This window comes from Meriones unguiculatus, chromosome 5 (assembly GCF_030254825.1).
Source record: "Meriones unguiculatus strain TT.TT164.6M chromosome 5, Bangor_MerUng_6.1, whole genome shotgun sequence".
Taxonomy (NCBI): Eukaryota; Metazoa; Chordata; class Mammalia; order Rodentia; family Muridae; genus Meriones; species Meriones unguiculatus.
In genome coordinates, this window is record NC_083353.1 from 51,139,389 (window position 1) to 51,149,721 (window position 10,333).

The window sequence follows — 10,333 nt, forward strand, 5'->3', positions numbered from 1 at the left end:
TCCTTTGATCTCCCAGGACTCCCCTCCTCCAGAACTCCCTCCTCCTCAGCACAGAGGCACAGTGGACTCATCTTTCTCAGTGCAGACCTAACAGCCTGGGATCTATAGCTACTGAGGTGGAGCTCCAAGCCCTTTAGTGGCAAATGCCAGCAGTACCTGTCTCGGAGTCCCACATTCACTGGGAGGCTGCACCATCCTCCCAAGGCTCGAGTCTGCTAGACGCCATACTACCTCCGCAGGATCGCTATCACTGATGGTACAGGCCCGCACATACCACACTGTCAGAGAATACGTTATATACTCACCAAAACCAGACAGAAACCCCATACAACCTAGGCACACCAGGCACTGGGCCTCCCAAGCTTGGAGAGCACAATGAAGAGACCCCAGGACTTCCCAGAAAGCATCTGGATTAGCAACCCAGTCTCTAGTTACAGTGGAGCTTCCTGGCAGCAGAGCAGCACTGAGCTGGTGGGGCACATCAGCCCTCCAGTTTAAGACTAACCAGGGCCAAATCAGAGAACAGAGGTCCTGGTTACCCTGACGTGACCACCTTGAAATCTCCAGCTGCAGCAAGACCTCATAGACTGGCAGTGACAGCAGCATGGAGCTGGCAGTGCATATCAAAGAAGCAGGGCCAAACCAGAGAGCAGAGAGCCTGGACACCCCGATCTCTGCTGAGTGACCTGCCTGTAAGTGAGTGCACCCTTGAGAATCTGCAGATCCCCAGATCCTGGGTCCTTCTAAAACAGAAACCAGGCATCGAACCCCCTCTAAACCATATACCCACTTTGGGAAACAGAGGGGCACTTGGGACATTGAAGTTCCTGCTCTGTGGGTCTAATTGAGAGGTTAAAGCAATTAATGCCAGAAATTGCACTGTGATCATCACTAGCGCCTGCGACATATACAGTGCAGAGCCCCTCCCACACACTCAAGGGTTCAACATCAGCCATCACTCTGTCCCTCAACACATATGTCCACGCACACTTACACACACACACACACACGAGCATGAAGGCAGGCATGCGCCTGCATTTGCGATCATCAGCCATCACTCTGTCCCTCGACACATATGTCCAAGCACACTTCCACACACAAACACTTCCACAGACACACACAGATACACACACACACACACACACACTCGAGCCCGCACTCACACACATGCCTGCATTTGCCCCGTTTGCGCCTGCGTACTTTTCTCCCACAGGTACAGCTAGTCCTCAGCACACACTGAGGACACAGGACCTCTCTCAGCTTCCTGAAGAATTCTCCAGACACCAGAGAGAGACAGTACCAGTCTAATCTGCAGAATCCAAAAACAAACATGGAAGGTTTCAGATAAACCAATGGCCAGGGGTAGGCGAAAGAACACTTGCAACATACATCAGGACATCATGACTTCACCAGCAAACCCCAAAATTGATGGATACTCTAATTCATCAGAAGCACAGGATAATGACTTTAAAGCCATGCTTACCCAATTATTCGAGGTCATAAGGAGGAAATGAATAAATCTTTCAAAGAGTTGGCCAGTCAAATGGAGGTAAAGAAAGAAGAAATAGACAAAATCCTTAAAGAAACAGGGGCAAACATAGCCAAACAAATAGAGGCACAAGTAGAGATAAAATTAGTGGCATATAAAAATGAAATGAACAAAGAAATAGAGACCATTGTGGAGAGACAGGAATCCAAATTCAAACAGATGAAATGGTGCAAGTCATGAAAACAGAATTAGAATCAATAAAGAAAACACAAACTGAGAAAACCCTTGAGCTGGAGAACTTGGAGAAAAAATAAGGAACCACAAAAGTAAGCATCACCAACAAAATACAAGAGATGGAAGAAAGAATCTCTGGAGATGAAGACACACTTGCAGAAATTGATACTTCTCTCAAAGAAAAAGTAAAATCAGAAAAGTTCCAATCACAAAATATCCAAGAAATCAAGGACGCTATGAAAATACAAAATCTAAGAATAATAGGAACTGATGAAAAAGAAGACTCCAGGCTCCAAGGTCCAGAAAATATTTTCAAGAAAATCATAGAAGAAAATTTTCCCAACTTAAAGAAAGAGATGTCCATAAATATACAAGAGGCCTACAGAACACCAAATAGACTAGACCAGAAAAGAAACACATCATGTCACATCATAGTCAAAACACTAAATCTACAAAACAAAGAAAAGATATTAAAAGCAGCAAGGGAAAAAGGCAAAGTGACATATGAAGGTAGACCTACCAGAATCACACGGGACTTCTCATCAGAAACTATGAAAGCCAGAAGGGCCTGGGCAAGTATCATGGAGACTCTAAGAGATCACAAATGTCAACCCAGACTACTATACCCTCAAAGCTTTCAATCAACATAGATGGAGAAAACAAAATATTCCATCACAAAACTAAATTTATGCAATATCTACACAGCAAACCAGCCCTACAGAAGATACTAGAAGGAAAACTCCAATCCAACGAAAACAACTTCACCCAAGAAAACAGGGCATACCGATAATATCCCAACAAAAATGAAAAGAAAACAACCAATGAAACAGGGTAAGATCACCAACTCCAATACAAAAGGAACTAACATGCATTGGTCACTATTATCTATCAATATCAATGGACTCAACTGACAATAAAAAGACACAGGCTAACAAAATGGTTTCGGAAACAGGATCCAACATTCTCTTGCATCCAAGAAACACACCTCTGCAACAAAGATAAACACTACCTCAGAGTAAAGGGCTGGAAAAACGATTTTCAAGCAAATGGTACCAGAAAACAAGCTGGAGTAGCCATCCTAATATCTAATAAAATAGACTTTCATCCAAAGTTAATCAAAAAAGATAAGGAGGGCCACTATATTCTCATCAAAGGAAAAATCCACGAAGAGGACATCACAATCTTGAATATCTATGCCCCAAATACAAGATCACCTACATTCGTAAATGAAACATTATTAAAGCTTAAATCATACATTGATCCTAATACCTTAATAGTGGGGAGACTTCAACACCCCACACTCATCAAGGGACAGATCAACTAGACAGACACCAAATAGGGAAATAAGAGCACTCACAGAATCCCTAAATCAAATGGACCTAATAGATGTCTACAGATCATTGCACCCAAACTCAAAAGAGAACACCTTCTTTTCAGCACCACATGGAACCTTCTCCAAAATAGACCATATAGTGGGTCACAAAGCAAGCCTCAACAGATACAAAAATATTGAAAAAAATCACTTGTATACTATCTGACCACCATGGACTAAAGCTGGATATCAACAACAACAGAAACAACAAAAAGTCGACACACACATGGAAACTGAACAACTTACTACTCAATGAGAGCTGGGTTAAGGAAGAAATAAAGAAAGAAATTAAAGTCTTCCTAGAATTCAATGAAAATGAAGGCAGAACATACCCAAATTTATGGGACACATTGAAAGCAGTGCTCAGAGGAAAATTTATAGCACTAAGTGCCTGCAAGAAGAAATTCATAACATCACATACAAACAACTAAATGGCCCAACTGAAAACACAGGAAAAAAAAAAAAAAGATACACCCAAGAGGAGCAGACGGCTGGAAATAATCAAACTCAGAGCTGAAATCAATCAATTAGAAACAAATAAACTGTTCAAAGAATCAATGAAACAAGAAGCTAGTTCTTTGAGAAAATCAACAAGATAGACAAACCCTTAGCCAAACTACCTAAAAAGCAGAGAGAAACTATCTAAATCAGCAAAATTAGAAATGAAAATGGGGACATGACTACAGACACTGAGGAAATCCAAACAATTATTAGGTCATACTACAAAAGCCTATATGCCACAAAATTTGAAAATCTAAATGAATGGATAATTGTCTTGACAGATTCTATCTACGAAAATTAAGCCAATATCAGGTAGAAAGACTGAATAGCCCTATATCTCCCAAGGAAATTGAAGCAGTCATTAACAGTCTCACCTCCAAAAAAAGCCTTAGACCAGATGGCTTCAGCGCAAAATTCTACAAGACATTCAAAGAAGTGCTAACACCACTTCTCCTCAAACTATTCCACAAAATAGAAACAGAAGGAACACTACAAACTCATCCTATGAAGCCACAGTCACCTTGATACCTAAACCACACAAAGATCCAACAGAAAAAGAGAACTTCAGACCTATCTCTCTTATGAACATTGATGCAAAAATACTCAATAAAATACTTGCAAACCAAATCCAAGAACACATCAAAGATATCATCCACCATGACCAAGTAGGTTTCATCACAGGCATGCTAGGGTGGTTCAACATACAGAAATCCATCAATGTAATCCACCACACAAATAAACTGAAGGAGAAAAACCACATGATCATCTCCCTAGATTCCGAAAAAGCATTTGGCAAAGTACCACACCCATTCATGTTTAAAGTCTTGGAGAGATCAGGGATACAAGGCACATACCTAAAGATAGTAAAAGCAATATACAGCAAGCCTATAGCCAACATCAAACTCAATGGAGAGAAACTTAAGTCAATCCCACTGAAATCAGGGACAAGACAAGGCTGCCCATGGTCTCCATATCTCTTCAACATAGTACTTGAAGTACTAGCCAGAGCAATAAGACAACTAAAGGAGATCAAGGGGATACAAATCGGAAAGGAAGAGGTCAAAGTGTCACTATTTGCAGATGATATGATAGTATACATGAGCGACCCCAAAAATTCAACCAGAGAATCCTTCAGCTGATAAACACCTTCAGCAAAGTGGCAGGATACAAAATCAACTCAAAAAAATCAGAAGCCCTCCTGTATACCAAAGACAAAAAAGGCTGAGAAAGAAACTAGGGAAACAATACCCTTCACAATAGCCACTTATAACATAAAGTACCTTGGTGTGACTCTAACCAAGCAAGTGAACGACCTGTTTGAGAAAAACTTCAAGTCTCTGAAGAAAGAAATCGAAGAAGATATCAGAAGATGGAAAGATCCCCCGTGCTCATGGATTGGTAGGATTAACATTGTGAAAATGGCCATACTGCCGAAAGCAATCTACAGATTCAATGCAATTCCCATCAAAAAACCAACTTAATTCTTTACAGACCTTGAAAAAAAAGATTGTCAGCTTCATATGGAAAAACAAAAAACCCAGAATCTCCAAAATGATCCTGTACAACAACAGATCATCTGGAGGTATTTCCAACCCCGATCTCAAGCTGTACTACAGGGCAACAGTAATAAAAACTGCATGGTATTGGCATAGAAACAGATAGGAGGATCGATGGAACCACATAGAAGACCCAAAAATAAACCCACACACCTATGAATACTCGATACTTGACAAAGAAGCAAAATCCATTCAATGGAGAAAAGACAGCATCTTCAACAAATGGTGCTAGAACAACAGGATGTCTACATGCAGAAAAATGAAAATAGATCCATATTTATCACCCTGCACAAAACTAAAGTTGAAGTGGATCAAGGACCTCAACATAAAACCAGATACTCTAAATCAGTTGGGAAAAAAGTGGGGAACTGCCTAGAACTCATTGGGACAGGAGAAAACTTCCTGAACAGAACACAAACAGCACAGGCTCTAAGAGCAACAATCAATAAATGGGACCTCATGAAACTGAAAAGCTTCTGTAAAACAAAAGACACTGTCATCAAAACAAAACGACTGCCTACAGATTGGGAAAGAATCTTCACCACCCTTTATCTGACAGAGGGCTAATATCCAGTATATATAAAGAACTAAAGAAGCAGAAAAGCAATAAACCAAGTAATCCAATTAAAAAATGGGGAACGGAGCTAAACAGAGAATTCTTGAAAGAGGAACATCGAATGGCAGAGAAACACTTAAAGAAATGCTCAACATCATTAGCCATTAGGGAAATGCAAATCGAAACGACCCTGAGATTTCACCTTACACCCATCAGAATGGCCGAGATGAAAAACTCAAGTGACAACCAAGGACCATCTATGGATATAACCTACAACTTCTGCTCGGATGTGAACAGTGGTAGCTCAATAACCAAGTAGTATTCCAAAGTAAGGGGAACAAGGACTATTTCTAACAGGATCTCAAGGGCAGGTTCTTTGACTACACCACCCAGGGGAGGAGCAGTCCTGTTAGGCCACAGAGGAGGACTTTTAAGCCCGCCTTGAAGATACCTGATAAAACAGGGTCAAATGAAAGGGGAGGACGTCCTCCCCTATCAGTGGACTTGGAAAGGAGCAGGGAGGAGACCAGGGAGGGAGTTGGGGAGGGGGAAAGAATGAGGGAGCGGGATACAGCTGGGACACAGAGTTAGCAAATTGTAACTAAAAATAAAAATTAAAATTAAAAAAAAGTGCTATACAGTTCCGCTCATTGATAAGTACACAGAGCACCCTAATCTGTGAAGTGTAACAGGTGTCCCCTGCTGACACCAAGCAGAAATGCACATGAAGTCATTTGCCTCAAATACCTACAGATGTAACCCACATTTCAAAAGAAGCAGTTTAACAAAGCAGGAATCATTTTTTCACTTCTGTGGAGGAGCATGAGCACGAGGCCGGGATTCACCATCTGTCAGCAAGCATCTGTCAGTTGGCTCCTTAAGTGAACTCGTCCTTCAATTACTAGTTAAGCATGTGCTGTCCTCCTTACCAAGGATTGTAAGAAGCCAGCAATTCGTTTCTCAGTGCCAATGAACAGCAAGGGGCTGACAGTGGCATAGCCATTGGAGACCATCATGTGGATTGTGTGGTGGACTGGGTCATTATCCTGAATCAGTCTGGAGGCAGATATGATGCAGTCCATACAGTACATCAGGACAAAGAAGTTCATGAGCAGCAGGATCATACAGGTGGCCCTTTGCACTGGGGACGCTTTTGCAGAAAGGCTGGTTCTGTGAAGGCCCTGAGCCTGCTTCTTGTGTCTGCATAAGAGAGCCACCATGTACCCACTAGAGAGGGCCATGAGACCTAGAAAGGACACATCTCGAAATATCCTCAGTATGGAAAATAAGTGTCTGCTGCTATACCCCATAGGTAAAATAATGCAAGATTCTGTGACAAATATGAGACCATGTGAGGTGACATTGTACTCAGCAACATAGGAGAAGGAGAAGTGAGCACCACAGGACATGTAGAAGGCCCACAGCACAGGACGGGGGCACAGGCTCTGCTGTGGGGATTTAGGTTTGAACTTTGCCAGACAGGAGGTTCTGGGGCTGAGGATGATGGCCTGAAGGATGCTCAGCAGGCAGGTGGCACAAAGAGAGAGGCCCCTCAAAAGTCTGTGCAAGTGGACAAGGGAGTTACACTTGATGTCATTCCACATATTCTGAGATCCAAGAATGTCAGCAGCTGCAAATCCAATGACTGTTAGCATCCCAAGGTGGATGAGGGCCAAGACACTGATGAGTGGGTCAATGATCCGGAGCCTGCTTTCAAGAAGGAACTCAAAAAGGTGGAAGAGGAAGAGGATAATGTTGAAGGAGATCCCAATGCCTACCTCAGAGAAAAATGTATAATGTGTCAACAACTCCATAAAGGGTCTTGATTCTTCTCATTGTATGAGACAAGGAACTAAAGTAAACATCTGAGAAGAAAGGCAAGAGAAATTATTCATCACAAACAGTAACAGCAACATTGGTACCAAACACTATTGCCTTTAGGAATATTGGTGGACCCAGCCCAATACAGCCTCAGTACTCAAGTTTTCCTGAGGTCCAAACCCCCTCATTGTCAGTCATGCCTGGATTGTGTACCTATAGATGGGCTCCCTTGCTGCTTCAAGTTTCCTGTGCATTAAAATGATCATGTATTATAGCAATGATTCCCCACCACTGCCTCATTTTGAGGTTTTCAGGGGCATTGACTGGTTCTTGTTTTGTCATCTTATCAGGTATAGAAAAAGCTTCAAAAGTTTTGATAATTTTCCCATTCTGTTTCCGTTGCTGCACTAAAACACCATAACCAAAACTGGCTTAGAGGAGGACAGGGTTTATTTGGCTTAACTCTCAGGTCATAGTCCACAGTTCATGAGAGGTGAAGTCAGGAGCAGAAAGCAGATAGTAAAGTCACAGCCACAGCAAGAGCAGAGAGAGGAGCCTGAAGCCACGGCTTGGAAGTTAAGAGCTCTGGCTAGTCTGACAGAGCCATTGAGTTCAGTTCCAGCACCTAAATCAACTGGCTCACATCAACCTGTCACTGCAGCGACAGGGCATGAATGACCTCATCTGGCCTCTAGGGCACCTGTGCTCATTCCCATACTATGCAAACAAGTAATTAAAAATAAAATTAAATAAATCTTGAGTTAATTTATATTAGAAATGCTGATGAAGAGGTTAGATAGAGTATTTCCTGTAAAATACATGTTTGGCCCAGAGAGACGGCTCAGTGGTAAGCACACATTTAGAATACATGTTTACATGCCAGATTCTGCCCTCTGTGAGCACTGCACATGCAAACAACACACTGATATACACACAGACATAACACACAAACACACTTCAAATAAGTAAATACAAAACAAATCAAGGTGCCTGTTTGTATTTTCTTTCACATTTCTTAAACAGGAAGACAAGGTGCTGTAATTTTTCCTGTCATGTATGGAAAAGGAATTTCATCAGAAAGTTAAGGTGTGTAAGGTGCTTGCTTTCTGTAGCTTATTCTGTGTCCGTGTACTTAAGGATCCATAAGTTCCCCAGAGAAGAGGGATGTGTTTAGCACCTATGAACAAGTTATGCTATTTAAAGTTTCAGAACTGAGGTAGATAATTGGTAAAAATCTGGACAAGTGGACTTCTCTTCCATTTTACTTGGCATAGATTTGTACTTAGATGAGGGGTACAGTATCTTAGTTCAGCACATCTGTGTGTCCTGCTCTGACCAAGTCAGGATAATTTCCACCTTTTCACATACTGTCATTTCTCTGTGTTTGACACCTTCAGGTCTTTGTGTTCCTTTGGAACATGCAAGCACTTGGTGTGGACAACAGCTATGCTGCAGTGCTCTAAGGCATGAGCACCATGACCTCACACAGCCTCTGCTCTGTACCTACCTTTCAGTCCTGTTCCACCGTCTCTTTCTGGCCTTGACTGACCATGCTTCTTGCTATTTTGTGTAATCAGCTTTGTCAGCTTCCATACTGACAGAGAACAGACAGTTTGCTCCCATCAAAAGCTCAGCAAAGATGTCAATCAAAGACATTAATCTGTTCCAGTATTTAATGGGTCACAGTTGATCACTAGAACCCAGCACAACCTTTGTGACATGCATGTATTTTAGTACATTTGTTTAATAAAAGGTAAAATAAATATTGATAATATATTGATTGTATATATTATACACTGGTAATATCATGAGAGTAACCTCCGATCTGGCTCCCTGCTCTTTTATCTCATTTTAAACACACAAGATATACAGACACAGCAATATAAACCTCATATTGTCCCAGACATTAATTACTTGTGAATAAAAGGTGCTGGGTGCTGTCATTTTCAGTGTGGTTTGGCTAACTGCCCTCATAGACAGTAAGGGACAAGGTTGCTTGGGTGCTGTGGGCTTATAATAATGAATATGATTTGTGAGTTTATTTTATAATTACTTTAAAACCACTGCAAAGTTTTCTCTACAGGTTAAATTCACAGATACAACAAAGGAAATACTAGCCCTTTTATCCAGAATACAGTCTAGAAACACTCTGATGGCATCCTAGGTACCAATTCACCTTCCTCAGGGCAGTACCAGGAAGAGCCTCCAAAAAAATATCCTGTTAGTCATCTTCCACAAATGACTAAACCAGCAATCACATCCCTCAGGCAAACATGGCTCAAGTATGTAAATATTATGATTCATTAAAAGAAAGACATATAATGACTTCTGAGCCAATGCACCACTTTTTTCTTTAAAAAATACTTTAAAATGTTTCATTTTTATTTTATGTGTAAGTGCAGTTTGCCTCCTGAATTGCTGAAGTGGTCCTTGCCTAGCCACTGTATCCTGCACCAACACTACATTTTACATGTCGAGAAATCCCACTCTTTCTGCCTCTGCTGTTCTGAAGAAAGGAAGGGAGATCGTGGGGACAGAACATGAAATGTCACATCTGACTAACCCGCATCTGGGAATTTTGTGCACTGGGATGGAGGGGTGGGGCTCTGCATGCAGATTAGAAAGCATGCCCAATATAGAGAAAGAAGCAGCAAGGAGAAATCTGCACTTTATTGATGAGAGGCAGCAGCGAGGGCTGGACCTCAGAGCAAAGTGGTGCTAAAAGTCCCATCACACAGGGATCAAAGAGCAGTCTCTTCAGTTCCACAGAGTGGCATCCCATGAGAAGCTAAGTCCTTCACCAT

At 41.7% G+C, this 10,333-nt stretch overlaps 1 pseudogene; it reads right to left on the reverse strand.

Annotated features, from left to right (window-relative positions):
- Positions 1-6,613: 6,613 nt before the first annotated feature.
- On the reverse strand, positions 6,614-7,544 carry LOC132654080 (vomeronasal type-1 receptor 90-like; annotated as a pseudogene).
- Positions 7,545-10,333: the final 2,789 nt, after the last annotated feature.